At 34.4% G+C, this 26,786-nt stretch overlaps 2 long non-coding RNA genes across 2 annotated transcripts; one reads left to right on the forward strand and one right to left on the reverse strand.

The window, feature by feature from the left end:
- Positions 1–4,630: 4,630 nt before the first annotated feature.
- Positions 4,631–5,235, forward strand: LOC130591986 (uncharacterized). The gene is made up of 3 exons (XR_008969968.1): positions 4,631–4,672; positions 4,766–4,864; positions 4,940–5,235. It is a non-coding gene; the product is annotated as an uncharacterized LOC130591986 (long non-coding RNA).
- Positions 5,236–15,253: 10,018 nt separating this feature from the next.
- On the reverse strand, positions 15,254–17,579 carry LOC130591932 (uncharacterized). Its single transcript, XR_008969886.1, has 3 exons — positions 17,479–17,579; positions 17,319–17,386; positions 15,254–15,419 (listed from the first exon to the last, which is right to left on the reverse strand). It is a non-coding gene; the product is annotated as an uncharacterized LOC130591932 (long non-coding RNA).
- Between the last annotated feature and the right edge of the window lie 9,207 nt (positions 17,580–26,786).

The following is a 26,786-nucleotide window of genomic DNA, read 5'->3' on the forward strand; positions in this document are numbered from 1 at the left end:
TTTTTAATTGTTTCTTTACTAGGTCCATGGCGAGCCAAGTATGGTGTTTGGATCGGTCTTTCTATACGGAAGCTGAACATCAACTGGTCATGGAGACACATTTCTCCTACCTTGTTGGATGTGATGTGGACAGACACTATGGTAAACAACTCTAACATATCATATACACTTAGTTTATGTATTTATAGGTAGATTTGATTGCAATACAACATATAGACTAGTTGGAACCAAAATTAGCCATTTTAGGCCATTTCGGGCCTTTTTCTTCCCAAATGAATGAAAATGACTTGTTTCATGCTAGTTTAAGTATAAACAACTCTAACATATCATATAACTTAGTTTGATGTATTTATAGGTAGATTTGATTGCAAATACAACATATAGACTAGTTGGAACCAAAATTAGCCATTTTAGGCCATTTCGGGGCTTTTTCTTCCCAAATGAATGAAAATGAATTGTTTCATGCTAGTTTAAGTTCATAAACAACTCTAACATATCATATAACTTATTTGATGTATTTATAGGTAGATTTGATTGCAAATACAACATATAGACTAGTTGGAACCAAAATTAGCCATTTTAGGCCATTTCGGGCCTTTTTCTTCCCAAATGAATGAAAATGATTGTTTCATGCTAGTTTAAGTATAAACAACTCTAACATATCATATAACTTAGTTTGATGTATTTATAGGTAGATTTGATTGCAAATACAACATATAGACTAGTTGGAACCAAAATTAGCCATTTTAGGCCATTTCGGGCTTTTCTTCCCACATGAATGAAAATGAATTGTTTCATGCTAGTTTAAGTCATAAACAACTCTAACATATCATATATACTTAGTTTATGTATTTATAGGTAGATTTGATTGCAATACAACATATAGACTAGTTGGAACCAAAATTAGCCATTTTAGGCCATTTCGGGCCTTTTTCTTCCCAAATGAATGAAAATGATTGTTTCATGCTAGTTTAAGTCTAAACAACTCTAACTATCATATTACTTAGTTTGATGTATTTATAGGTAGATTTGATTGCAAATACAACATATAGACTAGTTGGAACCAAAATTAGCCATTTTAGGCCATTTCGGCCTTTTTCTTCCCAAATGAATGAAAATGACTTGTTTTCATGCTAGTTTAAGTCATAAACAACCTTAACATATCATATAACTTAGTTTGATTATTTATAGGTAGATTTGATTGCAAATACAACATATAGACTAGTTGGAACCAAAATTAGCCATTTTAGGCCATTTCGGGCCTTTTTCTCCCAAATGAATGAAAATGACTTGTTTCATGCTAGTTTAAGTTATAAACAACTCTAACATATCATATATACTTAGTTTGATGTATTTATAGGTAGATTTGATTGCAAATACAACATATAGACAGTTGGAACCAAAATTAGCCATTTTAGGCCATTTCGGGTTTTTCTTCCAAATGAATGAAAATGACTTTTTCATGCTAGTTTAAGTTTAAACAACTCTAACATATCATATATACTTAGTTTGATGTATTTATAGTAGATTTGATTGAAATACAACATATAGATAGTTGGAACCAAAATTAGCCTTTTAGGCCATTTCGGGCTTTTTCTTCCCAAATGAATGAAAATGACTTGTTTCATGCTAGTTTAAGTTATAAACAACTCTAACATATCATATATACTTTAGTTGATGTATTTATAGTAGATTTGATTGCAATACAACATATAGACTAGTTGGAACCAAAATTAGCCTTTTGGCCATTTCGGGCCTTTTTCTTCCCAATGAATGAAAATGACTTGTTTCATGCTAGTTTAAGTTTAAAAACTCTAACATATCATAATACTTAGTTTGATGTATTTATAGGTAGATTTGATTGCAAATACAACATATAGACTAGTTGGAACCAAAATTAGCCATTTTAGGCCATTTCGGGCCTTTTTCTTCCCAAATGAATGAAAATGACTTGTTTCATGCTAGTTTAAGTTATAAACAACTCTAACATATCATATATACTTAGTTTGATGTATTTATAGGTAGATTTGATTGCAATACAACATATAGACTAGTTGGAACCAAAATTAGCCATTTTAGGCCATTTCGGGCCTTTTTCTTCCAAATGAATGAAAATGACTTGTTTCATGCTAGTTTAAGTTGTAAAACAACCTCTAACATATCATATATACTTAGTTTGATGTATTTATAGGTAGATTTGATTGAAATACAACATATAGATAGTTGGAACCAAAATTAGATTTTAGGCCATTTCGGGCTTTTTCTTCCCAAATGAATGAAAATGACTTGTTTCATGCTAGTTTAAGTTATAAACAACTTCTAACATATCATATAAACTTAGTTTGATGTATTTATAGGTAGATTTGATTGCAATACAACATATAGACTAGTTGGAACCAAAATTAGCCTTTTAGGCCATTTCGGGCCTTTTTCTTCCCAAATGAATGAAAATGACTTGTTTCATGCTAGTTTAAGTTTAAAACACTCTAACATATCATATACACTTAGTTTGATGTATTTATAGGTAGATTTGATTGCAAATACAACATATAGACTAGTTGGAACCAAAATTAGCCATTTTAGGCCATTTCGGGCCTTTTTCTTCCCAAATGAATGAAAATGACTTGTTTCATGCTAGTTTAAGTTATAAACACTCTAACATATCATATATACTTAGTTTGATGTATTTATAGGTAGATTTGATTGCAAATACAACATATAGACTAGTTGGAACCAAAATTAGCCATTTTAGGCCATTTCGGGCCTTTTTCTTCCCAAATGAATGAAAATGACTTGTTTCATGCTAGTTTAAGTTATAAACAACTCTAACATATCATATATACTTAGTTTGTGTATTTATAGTAGATTTGATTGAAATACAACATATAGATAGTTGGAACCAAAATTAGTCATTTTAGCCTATTTTGAAAAACAGAACATGTTTCACTTCCCGACGAGGTTCGATACAAGAAGCTCTACTTGTCTGCTCTGAACGTTAGATGGAGGGATTTTAAGAGCAAATTGGTATCTGGCTGGATAACAATGACGAGAGTTAGATCAAAGAAAGAGAAGTTAGGTGATAGTCCGCCTGACGTATACAAGCACATCAAGAAGGAGGATTGGGCCACTTTCAAAGAAAAGATGATGTCAAATCATGCTATAGTAAGTTTATTCTTATTATTAACTTGGTTTTATTGATTTAAATAATATTATACTAACTTAATGTGTTTTTTTATTTTGCAGAAAAAGCGAGAAAAGGCGCTTGAGAGCGCAAAGAAGAACACACATCATCACCACTTAGGTCAGAGGAGTTATGGAGATGCTAGAGAGTTGTGGAGGCAGGAGAAATTCGGTCCACCTAGTTTTGATTCTGGATCGTCTTCTAGTACACCACTCCTCGCGTGTCCTCCAGTTTTAACCGGGGTGATGATTGGTGGTGCGCGATGCATAAGAAAGATCCTGTTACTAAACAGAGATTCATTCCAGATGAGGAACAAAGAAAGCAGCTGACAAATACGTATGTATATCATTATAATTAACTTTTAGTTTGACATGAATATTTTTCTCATTTATTAACTACATTATACTGTTAACTTGCTTTTTGGGCAGTTGGAGTACAAGAGAAGCAAGCCAAGGGTGAGTTCATTCCGGTTCGTAACAGAGATGCCCTTTTTATGGCTCTTGAGAGAGAAGCCAGATCATCCGGGTCGCTGTTACGGTTTTGGGGTGTTAATGTTGGCTATACCAAGGCTTTTGGACACGTACCTCGTACGCACTATAGGAGATCGATGAAGGAACAAGAGGAGGCACTCATACAGAAATTGAGTGAAAGGTGGAGGAGGACATTGCCACATATATGCAGAATGTGATGATTTCACCTTCACATCCATCTACCGGGCCATATTCTTCACCATCTGGTGGGCCATCTCCTTCTTTGTTCCATTATTTGTCAGATGATGGCACCGCTTTTCTGACCAAGGAGGATATTGGTCAGTTTTTGAGAGGAGAGATGATTAATATTTCTATTATCCAAGTCTACATGAGGTAACAATCATCAAAGTTATGTTTTTTTAACATTTAATTATATGGTAGTTGTATTTTTCACATATAGTTTACTTTTGCCAATTTTTAGGGCTACGCAGTCAGACTTGGCTGGATTTGGGGATTCTATTGGACGTGTTTGTTGGATGTGTCCACAAAGCACCGTTATGGAGTCGCATTCATCATCAGAGGAGGTAACAAAGTACATTCTGCATGCTATGGTTGGATGCGTCGATGTAAAGCTAGTATCATGTTCGCGCCAATCTTTCAAGAGTAATATTCTTTCTTAATATCTACAAATTTTATTGTTGCATGATATGTGATTTTTCAAGTAATTATTGTTGTTTAATCTTTCAATAGCCAACATTGGATGCTACTTGTCATATGTCCCTTGCCTGGGATAGTTTATATCTTCGATTCTGCCAGCTATCACAAAGCGGAAGTTAAAGCTTAAATTGCCTATGATAGCGTAAGTTGATATATTTTTGATATACTTTATATGAATTGAGATGGTAACATTCCACAATTAAGGACTAAATCAAACAATGTTGTGTTATCTAGTGCTTTTAGGAGGTTTCGGATGAGCGACCACAAAGTTCGTCGAGAGAAGCTTTTGTGGAAATATGTTGAGGTATGTATTGATCGAATTTCTTGATTCAATTTAAAGCTTACTTTATTCTCATTATGCGGTAATTTTTCTCATTTCTTATAACTTTTGATAAAGTGCCCGCAACAACAAGGAGGCACGGAGTGCGGTTATTTTGTGATGCGGTACATTTTTGACGTACTCGCTTCATATTTTGGTTCGTTGGATATGGACAAAGTAAGTTTATACTTATTCATTTCATATTTAATATATTTTAACTATTTGATGCTAACTTTGGTAAATTATTTTCAGGTTGCTCAAACCTTTACCAAAGATCCTTATACGGAGGATCAAATCAATGAGGTGAAGAATAAGTGGGCAAGATACTTTGTTGATGAGTGCATTGCATAGGTTAGTTAGTTTATGTTAATATCCTTCTTTTCGTTCTAGCTAACTTTAGACGAACATATAACAATTTTAGTAGTGCTAACTTTAGACCAACTTGTACAACCAACTTTGTAGTGATGGATTATCATGATATATAAATATTTTTGTTGGATTATTATGGAATTGTATTTATGTTGGTTGGGTTGAATATGATGTTGGTTTGTTGGCTTGAATATTGGATGATGTATGTTGGAGATCATGGTGGTTGTTTGATGGATTTATGATTTGCTTGGATGGTGGATTCGGAGATGTTATTGGTTGTTGTACAGGTTAATTAAGTCCCTATTATGGGTTTATCCAATTTACAAACGGAGCTCTGCCGAAATTTATGCAGAAAATTTATTAGCATATTGCTGCATAGCTTCATCAAGGTTGCATATATAGCTTCCTCTTCACTAATATAAAACAAAAAATTAAAAAAAAAAAAAGGGTAATATTGCTGCGGTTCTGGGCCAGAAACCGCAGCAATATTACTTTTTTTTATTATAAAAAATAAATATTGCTGCGGTTCTGGACAGAAACCGCAGCAATATTTATTTTTTATAATAAAAAAAAGAAATATTGCTGCGGTTTCTGGCCCAGAACCGCAGCAATATTACTTTTATGGCCACCTTATATCACCACAATTCCAAATATTGCTGCGGTTTGGTAGATATAACCGCAGCAATATAACGTAATATTGCTGCGGTTCGAAACCGCAGCAATATTATTAATACCTATTGCTGCGCCCTCAATTGCTGCGCGCCCTATTCCGCAGCAATAGGGCACTTTTTAACCGCAACAAGTAGGCTTTTTTCTACTAGTGCTACAATAGAACAACAACAACAATAGCAACTCCACAACAACTTCACCACAACCACAATGACAGATTAACAATAACCCAACAACACTACTACAACAGAGCAACAACAACAATAGCAACTCCACAACAACTTCACCACAACCACCACAACAACTCCACAACAAGAATAACATAACAACTCCACCTCAATCATCACAATCACTCCACAAGTCCATGTACTAAACATATTCCATTAAGAAGCATAATCGTATTACTTAGTGTATAAGTGTTGTTTAGGTTAAATGAAACATCTCTAATGAACCTTAGCATGTTATCTCCATGTTACATACTCAATATACACATAATAAAATACACATCATAAGTAAATTCATTTCATAGACATGTTTTACACTAGAAAGAAACAATCACCTAACCAAAAGTTTTGGAAATCTCTAGGGTAAAACTAAACTAAGTGTGTACCTTAACTAAGGATGCTTAAAGCCACGAAATTCCTTAATCCACCTGGTTAACTACTCCTGCAGCTTCCCCTGAATGTATAAAATGCTAAAGATTAGCTTCAACAAGCTTATAGATATGAAAAACTAAGCTTAAATACAAGAGGTGTAAACTGTTGAACTTACAGCAACTTATGTGATCTTTCAGCAAGGTTTTCTATATGATTTTATGGTCTAAAGATTGGAACTAAAGCTTGAACTACTTGTATGGATGTCTAGAAGAGTTCTATGTAAATAAAAGTGGGTGTCCAAGAGGAAGAAATAAGAGAAAAGAGACGAAAATCCAGAACAGGCTTTTATAGTCTGTTTTGGCGGTACCCCTAGGGGAGGGAAACCTCTTCTGGGCAAGGTCGTTTTCTTGGAGTTTTTGGGTGATTCTTGCTTGAGGTGTTAGCCTAAGGTGTTGGCTTTCATGCATACAAAGGGCTTTGAAAGATCAACACTTAGGTAGCTGCTAAGCAGCTTTCTTTGAGCATAGGTCTGAGCTGTAATTTCATCTGGCGAGGTTTTACTATGTAAGCAATTTACCCTATTGATCCACGTAATTCTTGGGGATAAATGACCATTTTAACCTTAAAACCCGAAACATGTCATATATCAAGTTTGGTTAGGTTCTGAGCTCAGATTCAACCCCGAAAGGCTCTTTAACTGGAAGTTAATCGTTACCCGATAAAACAATCTCCAAACACTAGGGGAAAAAAAAGGAAGGGCTGCGCAAGAAGGGCTGCGCTTATTCCAGAAGCGCAGCCCTACTGGTGAAGGGCTGCGCTTTTTCATAAAAGCGCAGCCCTAAATACAAGAAGGGCTGCGCTTTTAAAGAAAAGCGCAGCCCTTCACTTAGTAGGGCTGCGCTTCTGGAAAAAGCGCAGCCCTTCTTTCATACAGAAGGGATGCGCGTTTTTCACAAGCGCAGCCCTACTGACTTGTAGGGCTGCGCTAGTAAAAAAAAGCGCAGCCCTTTATGGGCTTTTGTATAATTCGCGCGCTCAAAACATCAAAACCGGCCCATTCACTTCCTTCCTCAAAACATCAAAACCCTAAGTTCTCTCTCCTCCCTCTCCCTCTCCCTCAGCCGTCCTCCCTCTCTCTCATTCTCCCTCTCTCTCATTCTCTGCTTTCTCTCCTCGAATTTTTTTTTTCTGAGAAGCCGAATGCACTTCTGATCTCATTCTCTTCTTTTGTATAACCCTAGATTTACGAGAATTTTCTTATGCTCAAAACCCTAGATTTGCAAGAAGTTTCTTATGCTCAAAACCGAATGCCAGCCGAATTTGCGAGTTCAAACTCCTTCAAACTCTCTCATCAATGGAGTTCGTCGAAACATAAGAAACTTCGATTCTTTTTCAGATCACCTTCTCCATCTGTGCGAGGCTCGCGGGTTCGTCGTTTACACCCGCACCAACGTCGATTCAGATCTATAATTTGTTGATGTTTGGTTTTATTAATGAATGTAATTTCAGATCTACAATTTGTATTTCTGTTCGTTTTTTTATTTTTGTTCATTTTTGTTCTTGCTTTTTCTTATTTTCGTTCATTTTCATTCTTTTTCATTTTCGTTCATTTTTTCTGTTCGTACATTTTTTTCATTTTTTTCATTTTCGTTCATTCTTTCTGTTCGTTTTTAGTTTAGATGCAATAATATCATATTTCTTCTGTATTTTAGTTTTAGTTTTTGTTCCTCTTTTTTTTTTTCATTTTCGTTCTGCAATTATGTTCTGTTTAATGCAATAACATATTCTTCGACTCAATTTTTCGTCAATCATTCTTATCATGAAACTCACATATTTTAATGCACCTTGATAATATGTTAAAATTCAGAAAATGTGAGATTAATAATATATGACTAAAAAATGTCAAAAAAAAAAAAAAAAAAATTTAATTTTTTTTTTTTTGGTAGGAAGGGCTGCGCTTTTTAGGTAAAAGCGCAGCCCTTCTAGCTTAGAAGGGCTGCGCTTTTACCTAAAAAGCGCAGCCCTTCCAAGCTTGAAGGGCTGCGCTTTTACCTAAAAAGCGCAGCCCTTCCTTGTGAAGGGCTGCGCTTGTGTAGCGCAGCCCTACTTAAAAAGTGAAGGGCTGCTATTGAAAGGGCTGCTGTCAAAAAGCGCAGCCCTACATGCCTTTTTCAGCGCAGCCCTTCTTCATTTTTCCACTAGTGAAACGATTTTCATAATCTTAATGTTTAAGGCTCTCAAGGACTTTCTAACTTATCTATTGGTTTCCAAAGCCTTCTTAGCTAATAAAAATGATGGTTTTTATCCTCTTTGACCTTTCTTAACCACTAAGAATGATAGTACTTATCCACAAGCTTTCTTAACCCTTAAGAATGATGATGCTTATCCACAAGCTTTCTTAACCATTAAGAATGATGATGCTTATCCACAAGCTTTCTTAACCATTAAGAATGGTAATGCTTATCCACAAGCTTTCTTAACCATTAAGAATGGTAATGCTTATCCACAAGCTTCCTTGAGAGCCTTAAATATTAAGATTATGAAAATCGTTTGGAGATTGTTTTATCGGGTAGCGATGAACTTCTAGTTAAAGAGCCTTTCGGGGTTGAATCCGAGCTCAGAACCTAACCAAACTTGATATATGACATGCTTGGGATGTCTTAAGGTTAAAATGGTCATTTATGCCTAAGAATTACGTGGCTCAATTAGGTAAATTGCTTACATAATAAAACCTGGCCAGCTGAAATTACAGCTGAGACCTATCCTCAAAGACAGCTGCTTAGCAGCTACCTAAGTGTCAATCTCTCAAAGACCTTTTTATGCATGAAATCCAACACCTTAGGCTAACACCTCAAGCAAGAATCACCCAAAAACTCCCAGAAACCGACCTTGCCCAGAAGAGGTTTCCCTCCCCTGGGGGTACTGCCAGAACAGACTATAAAAGCCTGTTTTGGATTTTCGTCTCTTTTCTCTTATTTCTTCCTTTTGGACACCCACTTTTCTTTACATAGAACTCTTTTAGACATCCATACAAAGTAGTTAATGCTTTATTTCCAATCTTTAGACCTTAAACTCATATAGAAAACCTTGCTGAAAGATCACACAAGTTGCTGTAAGTTCAACAGTTTACACCTCTTGTATTTAAGCGTAGGTTTTCATATCTATAAGCTTGTTGAAACTAACCTTTCACATTTTATACATTTAGGGGAAGCTGTAGGAGTAATTAACCAATTGGATTAAGGAGTTTCGTGGCTTTAAGCATCCTTTGTAAAGGTACACACTTAGTTTGGTTTTACCCTAGAGATTTCCATACTTATAGTAAGGTGATTGTTTCTTTCTAGTGTAAAGCATGTTTATGAAATGAATTTACTTATGATGCGTATTTTATATTTTGTATATTGAGTATGTAACATGGATATAACATGCTAAGGTTCATTAGAGATGTTTTATTTGACCTAAATAACACTTATACACTAAGTATTACGATTATGCATTTCGTCCTCGAAACTTCAAAACATAAACTCATAGATCAACCTTAAGTGTCCATATATCAAGCACTACAGCCTCCGATAGTCTTTACTAAATTTCTATGAAAAAGTTCTCAATATTCCTAACAAATAGATTTCAAATATCCTCAAATTACAACTTTGAAATCTATACTCTTATTCCCAAAGATTGACACAAATCTAGACTCTTTTTCTTATTTTGTAGCTCAAAACTTGAACTCTAATTACCCAAGTAACAAATACATATTCCCAATGATCTTTTACCCTCGCTAGGTAGCCAATCAGGCATACGGTCGCAAGGTTGCTCTGATACCATTTGTAACAGCTCGTTTTCCCGAGCTGCTTGGTAAGCACACTTAAGATTCACTAATCACAATCAATGCTTAATAAGCCTCGAATAATATATTTACTCGCAGCGGAAACATAACCTAGAAAACGATCCTGGACCTGTGGGTTATTAGCCCACAAAACAAAATCCTTTATATAACACTTCAATTACACCAATATCTCGACTAATATTCCCAAATATTGTATACAACGAAATATAAATATCTAATCTCAAATACACTATCTAGATACAAACTCAATCCATAAGCTACGACGACATCTTTATCTTGCTTCACTTCAGAATCCTGATAAAAGTATCATTTTGTCCAATTATCGAAATCGTTCGAAAATACTATATTTCTCAAAACATGATTTGGTATGATAATGAGAAAATAATTCAAATATGAGTTAAGACCAGATAAGGACGAATATTGTGTTATGTTATGAGTATTGAGGATTCAAGTATGAATCATTAAATATCTTATTTTATAAATATGAAAGTGAGGCATGAATAGGCACCCCGAGTTAGGGTGGGTAGAGTCCCTAGCTGTTGCCTTCCAGGAAGGGCGAACTCCTGGCGTTATAGGACATGTCCGGGTAAGTCTTGCAAGCATAACAATAAAAGGCTGGGTGACGACCCTCAATAGTTTGGAGACAGCTGGTACTGCGTGGTACCCCTCTCCACTCGCGTTCATGCCAAACGATTTGATTTTGTGAAACTATATTAACAGAGTTGAGTGTGATTATCTGTTATTATAATTATGTGTTAGTTCTCAAAATACACCTAAACTTGTATTTTCTATTACACAGTGTGTACTCAGCTTTGGTGATAGTGTTGTCATTTCTGTGGCCTGTCACATGGTGGGTGGCAGAGTGAAATATTGTTGCAGGTTTGGTGTTGTGAGCTCAGGATTCTGAAGTGAAGCAAGATAAAGATGTCGTCGTAGCTTATGGATTGAGTTTGTATCTAGATAGTGTATTTGAGATTAGATATTTATATTTCGTTGTATACAATATTTGGGAATATTAGTCGAGATATCGGTGTAATTGAAGTCTTAAATAAAGGATTTTGTTTTCTGGGCCAATAACTGTAACAGCCCGTTTTCCCGAGCTGCTAGGTAAATACACTTAAGATCCACTAATCACAATCAATGCTTAATAAGCCTCGAAATAAACATTTACTCGCAACGGAAACATAACCTAGAAAACGATCCTGGACTTGTGGGTTATTGGCCCACAAAACAAAATCCTTTATATAAGACTTCAATTACACCGATATCTCGACTAATATTCCCAAATATTGTATACAACGAAATATATCAGAAACTATTCCTTAATTGACTATCTAAAATACAAACTCAATCCATAAGCTACGACGACATCTTTATCTTGCTTCACTTCTGAATCCTGAGCTCACAACACCAAACCTGCAACAATGTTTGACTCTGCCACCCACCAAGTGACAGGCCACAGAAATGACAACACCATCAGCAAAGCTGAGTACACACTGTGTAATAGAAAATACAAGTTTAGGTGTATTTTGAAAACTAACACATAGTTATAGTAAAGATAATCACACTCAACTTAGTTGATATATTTTCACAAAATCAGATCGTTTGGCATGAACGCGAGTGGAGAGGGGTACCACGCAGTACCAGCTGTCTCCAAACTAATGAGGGTCGTCACCCAGCCTTTTATTGTTATGCTTGCAAGACTTACCCGGACATGTCCTATAACGCCAGGAATTAGCCCCTCCTGGAAGGCAACAGCTAGGGACTCTACCGCCCTAACTCGGGTGCCTATTCATGCCTCACTTTCATATTTATAAAATAAGATATTTAATGATTCATACTTGAATCCTCAATACTCATAACATAACACCATATTCGACCTTATCTGGTCTTAACTCATATCTGAATCATTTCCTCATTATCATACCAAATCATATTTTGAGAAATATAGTATTTTCGAACGATTTCGATAATTGAACAAAATGATACTTTTATAACAATCCAATAGCAATTCACAACTAACTCACAGAGATGTATCTATAATCATGGCCATTACCACAAACGATATATGATATCCAAAATTCAATATAACGCCCACGGGAGCATTTAAATATATTTTGCTGAACCCAAAGGTTACCTAACTCTATAACATTATACGAAACCTCCAAGCATCATAACTTGATTTCCCATATCATCTTGAATTATATACGTCTACATAGCCATTCTCCAACAACCATCTCACGATAACATCAATAATCAATAACCAAACTTAAACTAATTCCCAATTCACAAATTATCAACCTTTAACATTCTAATTTCCTTAATCCTTAATTAAATCTATAACTTCGATGATATTAGCTACATCGACTTGCATCCCAATTCATAATCATAATTCCAAATTATATAACTAAACAAACTAAACATAACTCACAAATGTACCTAAATCAAGCACCTAATTGTGCTACCAACAATTATATTGAGAATATAAAGCTAGCTCGACTCGTAAATAAACCTCAATAAACTGATTTCTATGTTGCACTCAAATCCTTAACCAATATATCAATTCCAACATTATAATCTCCTTCATAATTGAATGATACTCCATTCCAAAATCATCCTCCAATAATCACCTCATAACAATAACAATAATCAACAACCAACCTTAACTATTCTAATTATCTTCTTCTAACAGAACCATTATGCTAATAAAACTGAATCCCGCAAATAGAAATTAATGAAGTCATTCCCATAACTCATAACTCGACTTCATACATATCAACTCCAACTACAATAATTATAACAGTTTCCCAATTCTAAGATTAGGACTTCCCTCGCATCATCAACAACGACTATCCAATAAGAACGATACAAACAACAATAGGCAACAGCTTCACAGCAACTCCACACAACCACATGACAGAACAACAATAACCCAACAACACTACTACAAGAGCAACAACAACAATAGCAACTCCACAACAACTTACCACAACACACAAAATCCACACAACAATAACATAACAACATAAAACATCCACCTTAATCATCATAATTACTCCACAAGTCCATGTACTAAACACATTCCATTAAGAATCATAATCGTAATGACTTAGTGTATAAGTGTTGTTTAGGTCAAATGAAACATCTCTAATGAACCTTAGCATGTTATACTCATGTAATATACTCAATATACACATAATAAAATACATATCATAAGTAAATTCATTTCATAGACATGCTTTACACTAGAAAGAAACAATCACCTAACTATAGGTATGGAAATCTCTAGGGTAAAACCAAACTAAGTGTGTACCTTAACTAAGGATGCTTAAAGCCACGAAATTCCTTAATCCACTTGGTTAACTACTCCTACAGCTTCCCCTGAATGTATAAAATGCTAAAGATTAGTTTCAACAAGCTTATAGATATGAAAAACTAAGCTTAAATACAAGAGGTGTAAACTGTTGAACTTACAGCAACTTATGTGATCTTTCAGCAAGGTTTTCTATATGAGTTTAAGGTCTAAAGATTGGAACCAAAGCTTGAACTACTTTGTATGGATGTCTAGAGAGTTCTATGTAAGAAAAGTGGGTGTCCAAGAGGAAAAATAAGAGAAAAGAGACGAAAATCCAGAACAGCTTTATAGGCTGTTCTGGCGGTACCCCAGAGGAGGGAAACCTCTTCTGGGCAAGGTCGGTTTCTTGGAGTTTTTGGGTGATTCTTGCTTGAGGTGTTAGCCTAAGGTGTTGGCTTTCATGCATAAAAAGTTCTTTGAGAGATCGACACTTAAGTAGCTGCTAAGCAGCTTTCTTTGAGGATAGGTCTGAGCTGTAATTTCAGCTGGCCAGGTTTTACTATGTAAGCAATTTACCTTATTGAGCCACGTAATTCTTGGGTAAATGACCATTTTAACCTTAATACATCCCAAGCATGTCATATATCAAGTTTGGTTGGTTCGAGCTCGGATTCAATCCCAAATGGCTCTTTAACTGGAAGTTCATCGCTACCCGAATAAAACAATCTCCAAACGATTTTCATAATCTTAATGTTTAAGGCTCTCAAGGACTTTCTAACTTATCTATTGGTTTCCAAAGCCTTCTTAGCAATAAGAATGATGGTTCTTATCCTCTTTGACCTTTCTTAACCATAAGAAAGATGACTTATCCACAACTTTCTTAACCCTAAGAATGATGATGCTTATCCACAAGCTTTCTTAACCATAGAATGATGATGCTTATCCACAAGTTTTCTTAACCATTAAGAATGATGATCTTATCCACAAGCTTTCTTAACCATTAAGAATGGTAATGCTTATCCACAAGCTTTCTTAACCATTAAGAATGATGATGCTTATCCACAAGCTTTCTTAACCATTAAGAATGATGATGCTTATCCACAAGCTTTCTTAACCATTAAGAATGTGTAATGCTTATCCACAAGCTTTCTTAACCATTAAGAATGTAATGCTTATCCACAAGCTTTCTTAACCATTAAGAATGATGGTCTTATCCACTTTTAGCTTTTAAATAAAGGTTCTTAAAAACAGGGCTATTACATACTACCACCCTTAAAATAAGTTTCGTCCTCGAAACTTCAAAACATAAACTCATAGATCAACCTTAAGTGTCCATATATCAAGCACTACAGCCTCCATAGTCTTATTAAATTTCTATGAAAAAGTTCTCAATATTCTCCAACAAATAGATTTCAAATATCCTCAAATTACAACTTTGAATTCCATATCTTATTCCCAAAGTTTACAGAAATCTAGACTCTTATTCTTATTCTATAGCTCAAAACTTGAACTCTAATTACCAGAAATCAGACACACATTCCCAACGATCTTTTACCCCGCTAGTAGCAACTAGGCATACGGTCGCAGGTTGCTCTGATACCATTTGTAACAGCCCGTTTTCCCGAGCTGCTAGGTAAATACACTTAAGATTCACTAATCACAATCAATGCTTAATAAGCCTCGAATTAAACATTTACTCGCAACGGAAACATAACCTAGAAAACGATCCTGGACTTGTGGGTTATTGGCCCACAAAACAAAATCCTTTATATAAGACTTCAATTACACGATATCTCGACTAATATTCCCAAATATTGTATACAACGAAATATATCAGAAACTATTCCTTAATTGACTATCTAAAATACAAACTCAATCCATAAGCTACGACGACATCTTTATCTTGCTTCACTTCAGAATCCTGAGCTCACAACACCAAACCTGCAACAATGTTTGACTCTGCCACCCACCAAGTGACAGGCCACAGAAATGACAACACCATCAGCAAAGCTGAGTACACACTGTGTAATAGAAAATACAAGTTTAGGTGTATTTTGAAAACTAACACATAGTTATAGTAACAGATAATCACACTCAACTTAGTTGATATATTTTCACAAAATCAGATCGTTTGGCATGAACGCGAGTGGAGAGGGGTACCACGCAGTACCAGCTGTCTCCAAACTAATGAGGGTCGTCACCCAGCCTTTTATTGTTATGCTTGCAAGACTTACCCGGACATGTCCTATAACGCCAGGAATTGCCCCTCCTGGAAGGCAACAGCTAGGGACTCTACCCGCCCTAACTCGGGGTGCCTATTCATGCCTCACTTTCATATTTATAAAATAAGATATTTAATGATTCATACTTGAATCCTCAATACTCATAACATAACACCATATTCGACCTTATCTGGTCTTAACTCATATCTGAATCATTTCCTCATTATCATACCAAATCATATTTTGAGAAATATAGTATTTTCGAACGATTTCGATAATTGAACAAAATGATACTTTTATAACAATCCAATAGCAATTCACAACTAACTCACAGAGATGTATCTATAATCATGGCCATTACCACAAACAATATATGATATCCAAAATTCAATATAACGCCCACGGGAGCATTTAAATATATTTTGCTGAACCCAAAGGTTACCTAACTCTATAACAATTATACGAAACCTCCAAGCATCATAACTTGATTTCCCATATCATCTTGAATTATATACGTCTACATAGCCATTCTCCAACAACCATCTCACGATAACATCAATAATCAATAACCAAACTTAAACTAATTCCCAATTCACAAATTATCAACCTTTAACATTCTAATTTCCTTAATCCTTAATTAATATCTATAACTTCGATGATATTAGCTACATCGACTTGCATCCCAATTCATAATCATAATTCCAAATTATATAACTAAACAAACTAAACATAACTCACAAATGTACCTAAATCAAGCACCTAATTGTGCTACCAACAATTATATTGAGAATATAAAGCTAGCTCGACTCGTAAATAAACCTCAATAAACTGATTTCTATGTTGCACTCAAATCCTTAACCAATATATCAATTCCAACATTATAATCTCCTTCATAATTCCGAATGATACTCCATTCCAAAATCATCCTCCAATAATCACCTCATAACAATAACAATAATCAACAACCAATCTTAACTATTCTAATTATCTTCTTCTAACGCAACCATTATGCTAATAAAACTGAATCCCGCAAATAGAAATTAATGAAGTCATTCCCATAACTCATAACTCGACTTCATACATATCAACTCCAACTACAATAATTATAACAGTTTCCCAATTCTAAGATTAGGACTTCCCTCGATCATCAACAACGACTATCCAATAAGAACGATACAACAACAACAATAGGCAACAGCTTCACAGCAACTCCACCACAACCACAATGACAGAACAACAATAACCCAACAACACTACTACAACAGAGCAACAACAACAATAGCAACTCCACAACAACTTCACCACAACCACCACAACAACTCACAACAACAATAACAAACAACAATAACATAACAACTCCACCTTAATCATCATAATTACTCCACAAGTCCATGTACTAAACACATTCCATTAAGAATCATAATCGTAATGACTTAGTGTATAAGTGTTGTTTAGGTCAAATGAAACATCTCTAATGAACCTTAGCATGTTATACTCATGTAATATACTCAATATACACATAATAAAATACAATCATAAGTAAATTCATTTCATAGACATGCTTTACACTAGAAAGAAACAATCACCTAACTATAGGTATGGAAATCTCTAGGGTAAAACCAAACTAAGTGTGTACCTTAACTAAGGATGCTTAAAGCCACGAAATTCCTTAATCCACTTGGTTAACTACTCCTACAGCTTCCCCTGAATGATAAAATGCTAAAGATTAGTTTCAACAAGCTTATAGATATGAAAAACTAAGCTTAAATACAAGAGGTGTAAACTGTTGAACTTACAGCAACTTATGTGATCTTTCAGCAAGGTTTTCTATATGAGTTTAAGGTCTAAAGATTGGAACCAAAGCTTGAACTACTTTGTATGGATGTTTAGAAGAGTTTATGTAAGAAAATGGGTGTCCAAGAGGAAAAATAAGAGAAAAGAGACGAAAATCCAGAACAGCTTTTATAGTCTGTTCTGGCGGTACCCCCAGAGGAGGGAAACCTCTTCTGGGCAAGGTCGGTTTCTTGGAGTTTTTGGTGATTCTTGCTTGAGGTGTTAGCCTAAGGTGTTGGCTTTCATGCATAAAAAGTTCTTTGAGAGATCGACACTTAAGTAGCTGCTAAGCAGCTTTCTTTGAGGATAGGTCTGAGCTGTAATTTCAGCTGGCCAGGTTTTACTATGTAAGCAATTTACCTTATTGAGCCACGTAATTCTTGGGATAAATGACCATTTTAACCTTAAGACATCCCAAGCATGTCATATATCAAGTTTGGTTGGTTCGAGCTCGGATTCAATCCCAAATGGCTCTTTAACTGGAAGTTCATCGCTACCCGATAAAACAATCTCCAAACGATTTTCATAATCTTAATGTTTAAGGCTCTCAAGGACTTTCTAATTATCTATTGGTTTCCAAAGCCTTCTTAGCTAATAAGAATGATGGTTCTTATCCTCTTTGACCTTTCTTAACCTAAGAAAGATATACTTATCCACAAGCTTTCTTAACCTAAGAATGATGATGCTTATCCACAAGCTTTCTTAACCATTAAGAATATGATGCTTATCCACAAGTTTCTTAACCATTAAGAATGTGAGCTTATCCACAAGCTTTCTTAACCATTAAGAATGTATGCTTATCCACAAGCTTTCTTAACCATTAAGAATGATGATGCTTATCCACAAGCTTTCTTAACCATTAAGAATGATGATGCTTATCCACAAGCTTTCTTAACCATTAAGAATGGTAATGCTTATCCACAAGCTTTCTTAACCATTAAGAATGGTAATGCTTATCCACAAGCTTTCTTAACCATTAAGAATGATGGTCTTATCCACTTTTAGCTTTTAAATAAAGGTTCTTAAAAACAGGGCTATATAACCCACAGGTTTCAGGATCGTTTTATAGGTTATGTTTCCGCTGCGAGTAAATGTTTAATCTGAGGCTTACTAAGCATTGATTGTGATTAGAGGATCTTAAGTGTATTTACCTATGCTTATCCACAAACTTTCTTAACCATTAAGATTGATGATACTTATCCACAAGCTTTCTTAACCATTAAGAATGATGATGCTTATCCACAAGCTTTCTTAACCATTAAGAATGATGATGCTTATCCACAAGCTTTCTTAAACATTAAGAATGATGATGCTTATCCACAAGCTTTCTTAAACTTTTAGAATGATGATGCTTATCCACAAACTTTCTTAACCAATAAGAATGATGATGCTTATCCACAAGCTTTCTTAACCATTAAGAATGATGATGCTTATCCACAAGCTTTCTTAACCATTAAGAATGATGGTCTTATCCACTTTTAGCTTTTAAATAAAGGTTCTTAAAAACAGGGCTATTACATACTACCACCCTTAAAATAAGTTTCGTCCTCGAAACTTCAAAACATAAACTCATAGATCAACCATAAGTATCCATATATCAAGCACTACAGCCTCCGATATTCTTTACTAAATTTCTATGAAAAAGTCCTCAATATCCCAACAAATTGATTTTAAATATCCTCAAATTATAACTTTGAATTCCATACTCTTATTCCCAAAGTTTTACACAAATCTAGACTCTTATTCTTATTCTATAGCTCAGAACTTGAACTCTAATTACCCAAGTAACAAATACACATTCCCAACGATCTTTAACCCTCGCTATGTAGCCAACCAAGCATACGGTCGCAAGGTTGCTCTGATACCATTTGTAACAGCCCGTTTTCCCGAGCTGCTAGGTAAATACACTTAAGATCCACTAATCACAATCAATGCTTAATAAGCCTCGAATAAACATTTACTCGCAGCGGAAACATAACCTATAAAACGATCCTGAAACATGTGGGTTATTGGCCCACAAAACAAAATCCTTTATATAAGACTTCAATTACACCGATATCTCGACTAATATTCCCAAATATTGTATACAACGAAATATAAATATCTAATCTCAAATACACTATCTAGATACAAACTCAATCCATAAGCTACGATGACATCTTTATCTTGCTTCACTTCATAATCCTGAGCTCACAACACCAAACCTGCAACAATATATCACTCTGCCACCCACCAAGTGACAGGCCACAGATATTACAACACAATCAGCTTTGCTGAGTACACACTGTGTAATAGAAAATACAAGTTTAGGTGTATTTTGAAAACTAACACATAGTTATAATAACAGATAATCACATTCGACTCAGTTATTATAGTTTTACAAAATCAAATCGTTTGGCATGAACGCGAGTGGAGAGGGGTACCACGCAGTACCAGCTATCTCCAAACTATTGAGGGTCATCACCCAGCCTTTTATTGTTATGCTTGCAAGACTTACCCGGACATGTCCTATAACGCCAGGAGTTCGCCGTTCCTGGAAGGCAACATCTAGGGACTCTACCCGCCCTAACTCGGGGTGCCTATTCATGCCTCACTTTCATATTTATAAAATAAGATATTTAATGATTCATACTTGAATCCTTAATACTCATAACATAACACCATATTCGTCCTTATCTGGTATTATCTCATATTTGAATCATTTCCTCATTATCATACCAAATCATATTTTGAGAAATATAGTATTTTCGAACGATTTCGATAATTGAACAAAAGGATACTTTTATAACAATCCAATAACAATTCACAACTAACTCACAGAGTTGTATTTATAATCATAGCCATTACCACAAACGATATATGATATCAAAAATTCAATAAACGCCCACGGGAGCATTTAAATATATTTTGTTGAACCTAAAGGTTACCTCAACTCTATAACAATTATACAAAACCTCCAATCATCATAACTTGATTTCCCATATCATCTTCAATTCTATACGTCTACATAGCCATCCTCTAACAACCACCTCACAGTAACATCAATAATCAATAAACAAACTTAACTATTCTAATTATCTTCTTCCAATGCAACCATTATGCTAATCAAACTGAATCCTGTAAATAGAAATTAACGATGTCATTCCATAACTCATAACTCGACTTCATGCATATCAAATCCAACTATAATAATTATAATAGTCTCCCAATTCTAAGATTATGACTTCCTAGCATCATCAACAACGACTATCCAATAAGAACGATACAACAACAACATAATAACAACAACACATACAACAATAATACCACCTCTACCACCAACAATAACTCCAACACCAATAACACAACATTAAGCACAATAACAGAACAACACAACCACAATACAACAGCACAACCAACAACAGAAACCACTACCTACTATGTTCATAACAAACCTAAGTAAATCATATTCCCAAATTTATCACTCCAACTTCTTGAATCGTAATAACAAGATGAACCATATTGTTCTACTGAATACTTTGGATATATATACTTAAACTATAAACCACATGATACTAGCTCTGGACACATCATCGTAACCTTTTTAATCATATCCACACTAATTCATCTTCCAAAATAGTAAACTATTTTAACTATAACCCACCACAACATCACCACAACAACAGAACAACAACATAATAAATCTACCACAACCATCACAACTACTTTACAATAGGCACCACAACTACAACAACAACCATAACAACGGCGCAACAACAACAATAGGCAACAACTTCACAGCAACTCCACCACAACCATAATGACAGAACAACAATAACCCAACAACACTACTACAACAGAACAACAACAACAATAGCAACTCCACAACAACTTCACCACAACCACCACAACAACTCCACAACAACAATAACGTAACAACTCCACCTAAATCATCACAATTACTCCACAAGTCCATGTACTAAACATATTCCATTAAGAAGCATAGTCGTATTACTTAGTGTATAAGTGTTGCTTAGGTCAAATGAAACATCTCTAATGAACCTTAGCATGTTATATCCATGTTACATACTCAATATACACATAATAAAATACACATCATAAGTAAATTCATTTCATAGACATGCTTTACACTAGAAAGAAACAATCACCTAACCAAAAGTTTTGGAAATCTCTAGGGTAAAACCAAACTAAGTGTGTACCTTAACTAAGGATGCTTAAAGCCACGAAATTCCTTAATCCACCTGGTTAACTACTCCTGCAGCTTCCCCTCAATGTATAAAATTCTAAAGATTAGTTTCAACAAGCTTATAGATATGAAAAACTAAGCTTAAATACAAGAGGTGTAAACTGTTGAACTTACAACGACTTATGTGATCTTTCAGCAAGGTTTTCTATATGATTTCATGGTCTAAAGGTTGGAACTAAAGCTTGAACTACGTTGTATGGATGTCTAGAAGAGTTTTATGTAAAGAAATGTGGGTGTCCAAGAGGAAGAAATAAGAGAAAAGAGACGAAAATCCAGAACAGGCTTTTATAGTCTGTTCTGGCGGTACCCCCAGGGGAGGGAAACCTCTTCTGTGCAAGGTAGATTTCTTGGAGTTTTTGGGTGATTCTTGCTTGAGGTGTTAGCCTAAGGTGTTGGCTTTCATGCATAAAAAGGTCTTTGAGAGATCGACACTTAAGAAGCTGCTAAGCAGCTTTCTTTGAGCATAGGTCTGAGCTGTAATTTCAGCTGGCCAGGTTTTACTATGTAAGCAATTTACCCTATTGAGCCACGTATTTCTTGTGGATAAATGACCATTTTAACCTTAAGACATCCCAAGCATGTCATATATCATTTTTGGTTAGGTTCTGAGCTCGGATTCAACCCCGAAAGGCTCTTTAACTAGAAGTTCATCGCTACCCGACAAAACTATCTCCAAAAGATTTTCATAATCTTAATGTTTAAGGTTCTCAAGGACTTTCTAACTTATCTATTGGTTTCCAAAGCCTTCTTAGCTAATAAGAATGATGGTTCTTATCCTCTTTGACCTTTCTTAACCACTAAGAATGATAGTACTAATCCACAAGCTTTCTTAACCCTTAAGAATGATGATGCTTATCCACAAACTTTCTTAATCATTAAGAATGATGATGCTTATCCACAAGCTTTCTTAACCATTAAGAATGATGATGTTTATCCACAAGCTTTCTTAAACATTAAGAATGATGATGCTTATCCACAAGCTTTCTTAACCTTTAAGAATGATGATGCTTATCCACAAGCTTTCTTAACCATTAAGAATGATGATGCTTATCCACAAGCTTTCTTAACCATTAAGAATGATGGTCTTATCCACTTTTAGCTTTTAAATAAAGGTTCTTAAAAACAGGGCTATTACATCAATAAATCGACTATCGGAATGACTTGGATCAGCTGAAATCTCAAACCGACGGCGTATTGATTTGGGTCGAGATTGTTATAAGTTATACGTTATAAACTTATAACATGTGATATTGTGATATAGATTATAGTGATATATTAATGTAATTATACTAATATTGTGAATTGTGATTGAGTCATTGTGAATTTTGTAATAATACATTGAATCATTAATAGTTTGATACTTATATTACTAATTTTATAAGTTACTAAAGTAAGACTTATAAGTTATAACTTATATAGTTATATTATTGGGCCATTCACCATTTAGCATTAGCTATTGCCTGTCGGTTATTCACTTATTCTTATTCATGATTGCATAAGTATTCAAGTAACAAGTAACAAGTAACAACCATAAGAGTTAAGCACTTAAGTTGTTAAGGGCTAAAGGCATAAGTCCATACTCCATAGTCCATACTGATTATTGATTATAGACTTATAGTGTTAGAGTCAATAGACTATTGAACATAAACATTTTGTTAGTTAGTGACTTACTCACTATCGAGTCTGAATGAGTCACTATATAGCAAAAAAAAAAAAATAAGAGTTAGAATTCAAGAATTAGGTTGACATTAAATCATTAATGAAAGCATCGTAATTCGTAATTATAAAATTGTTCGACTTTCATCGTTCATGGAACAACTCAACAAGTAACAATGATCAACGTTAATCACTTAATCAAATATGTCAATATATCATATGAAGATGATACATAATCATACACTATATTAGTAGAGGATGAACATGAAACATTGAAACTATGAAAGTAGATCATAGTTAATACAAAATAATCATGTCAATGTATCACTGGACTAGTAGAGGATGTAACATTGATCGAATTTGTTAAGTTAAAGGTTCACAATCTTGACATAAATCAATTAATCAAATGATCATCATAAGATTGATTGTCTTCGACATTAATTAAAAGTCAAAACCATCAAATGATCATAAGATTGATCATTGATGTTATTACACAGTTTTAACAATAATCAAAGCATCATTAGAGATTTAGAATATATTGATCGACTTTCATCGTTGATGTTTTAATTTTGGATCTTAAAAGATAGTAAAATACTAAGTTGCGCTATGTATCGTCGTATAGCAAATTAATCATACGTATCGTTGTGGATCTTAATCAAAAGTCATATATATTTTGTTAAGCAACTCTCCTTTCAGGTTGTCTACATTTCTTTCTCTGAGTACTAATATCTGTATTTAACTATTTATTGCAGGTTGTGTACTTTCATTACTATGGTGATCTTCCTAAGGCTCTATAACACTATATCCAATGTTTATAGTTGTATTATATTTTTCTTGTACTTTGATTCTAATTAATCATGGTTAATAAATTTTTTGTTTATTTTATTTGTATTGTACAAAATATATAATACCTAATTTAGTTTTGGTGCTACCTAGCTAGTTGTGTAATGTGGGGCTGTTATTGGTGCTAGGTGGCAGTCTAATTGGACATTGTTACTGGTGCTACCTAGCTATGTAGTGCAGGTTGCTACCTGGATGTTCATGCGATTTTTTTTTATAAAAAAACCAAAACAAATGCTCTGGTTGTTATGTGAAAATTGGAGCATTTGACTACTAAATGCTCCGGTTTTCCCTTAATAACTGAAGCGTTTGTTAGTCAAATGCTCCGGTTTTATCTTACAACCGGAGCATTTGACTATCAAATGCTCCGGTTTTATCTTACAACCGGAGCATTTGACTATCAAATGCTCCGGTTAACAACCAGAACATTTGTAAAACATCCAAATGCTCGTATGGTGTCTGCTACGGGTCAAATACGGAGCATTTGGGCCTTAAAAGCCGGAGCAATTGAGATTTTTTCTACTAGTGATTTACTAGGAATCCGTCTATTTCATTACTTAAATAATCATACATTCATACTTAACAGTTTCTACTTTCACTGTTTCACGTCATTATTGATTCTTAATCATTTTTACATGAATCATGTTGTATATAATTAAAAATATTAATTAAACTTCTAAAGTTTATCATTTTTATTAATTTATAATATTACTAATTGGTAATTACTAAACAAATTTACAAATCAATACTATAATTACAAATAGATATTAAAAAATGTAGAATTATAAATATAAAAAATAGAAAAAAGAATTACTTAATTGTCTTAACTGTTAAGACTTAACCTTAACCATCTAATTTGAGAAAGAGTAAATCCAATCACTGAGATTTTGAAATCCATGTGCTTGGTTACTCTTGATGTTCATTGGTCAAAAAAATATGTCAAGGATCATGGTTTGAGACCGTTGATTAGCTAATATTAAATCTGAGCCCTTGACCCTTCGTTTCTTTAATCACTAAAATCATAGCCACTCAATGATTTAATCTCAAAATTCAACGGTTGATATTAGACCTAAATGTAACCCTAAACCTCCTCCCTAATCCCTACGATACAAACCTTTTTTTAACCTCACCCCTCATTTCTTTGCCTCATTTTCTCTCCCATTCCGGCATTCACTCTCAACCTCTCATTCTCTCCCTTCCAAACCCTAAAAATTCTTCGCCTCTTTCAGATTTCTTCGCCTCTTTTTTTCGATGAATCTCTCATTTTCTCTCTCTCTATCTTATTTTCTTCGCCTCTTTCAAATTTTTCTTTCGTATTTCTCATTTCTCTTAATTACGGTTTACGGGTTTGTGTTCTCTTGGTTTCTTTTCTGGGTTTTGGACTTTTGGTGAAGAAGTGAAGATCGTCGGGAAAAAAAAGCAAGAAAGAAAAAAAAACAAATTTAATATTTAAAAATAGTATGTCACAACCAACAGGTAAGTGTTCTACACTTCTAGAGTTCTAGTTTTCGTTTTTTTAGAATTAGGTAGATCTGTTTGCATGTGAATGTGGGATTATGTGTTGGTCCAGTTTGCAGATCTGCTGGAATATCATGTATTTTTTTTATTTTTTTACTGTTTTTTTGTCATATGTGATTGTGAGATCTAGAATTTTTTAGGGTTTCTGATTTTAATATATGTTTATAAGTTTATTTTCGATCTTAAGACTAATCTTATATCAATTATGTGTTGATACTTGTGATTGTGTTCGTTATTATTATCTTAAATCAACTATGTGTTGATACTTGACTTGTATATAATTATATTGTATTAACTATATTACTTTTTGATTTTTTAACAAGTATATTAAATTCTCAACTTGAATTGTTTAGGGTTTCTGACTTGTTTACATGTTTGTGATTTTTTGTCATTTATATTACATGTTTGTGATTTCTGTATACTATTTAAGAGTCTAAGTATCTTAGGTTTGCCTTTTGGTTAGGGTTTGTTTTGTTTAGGATTCGTGTTTTCCAGGTTTGTTTTTCTGTGTTTATTGATTTGTGTTTATGTTTGGGCTATTATGTTAAGGGCTAAATAGTTTTGGGTATATTTTATTTATTTAAGCCTTAGGGTTTTGTTTTCTGGGTTTTTTGTTTTGGGCTTGTGTTTTGGATTTATGTTTTGGGTTTGAGTTTAGGGTTTGAGTTTAGAGTTCGTGTTTAGGTTTTATGTTTCTGGGTTTTGTGTTTAGGGTTACTATTGGGGGTTAAATCCAAAACCTTAACCCTAACCCTAAACCCAAACCTTAAACCTGACCTTGACCCTTAAACCTGACCTTAACCCTTAAACCCGACCTTGACCCTTAAACCTGACCTAACCCTAAACATGACCTAACCCTACTCCTAGAGGCCTAGACTCTGCCTTGTTCAAACTGTAAATGTGTTTAATATATTTTTCAGTTCATACATTGACACTGAACTCCATTATTGGGTCCAATTCATTTTCTGTTGAGGAGGAAACCATTTCTCCCAAACCTATGACCATGTCCTG

Source organism: Beta vulgaris, chromosome 6, assembly GCF_026745355.1.
Source record: "Beta vulgaris subsp. vulgaris cultivar EL10 chromosome 6, EL10.2, whole genome shotgun sequence".
Classification (NCBI taxonomy): domain Eukaryota; kingdom Viridiplantae; phylum Streptophyta; class Magnoliopsida; order Caryophyllales; family Amaranthaceae; genus Beta; species Beta vulgaris.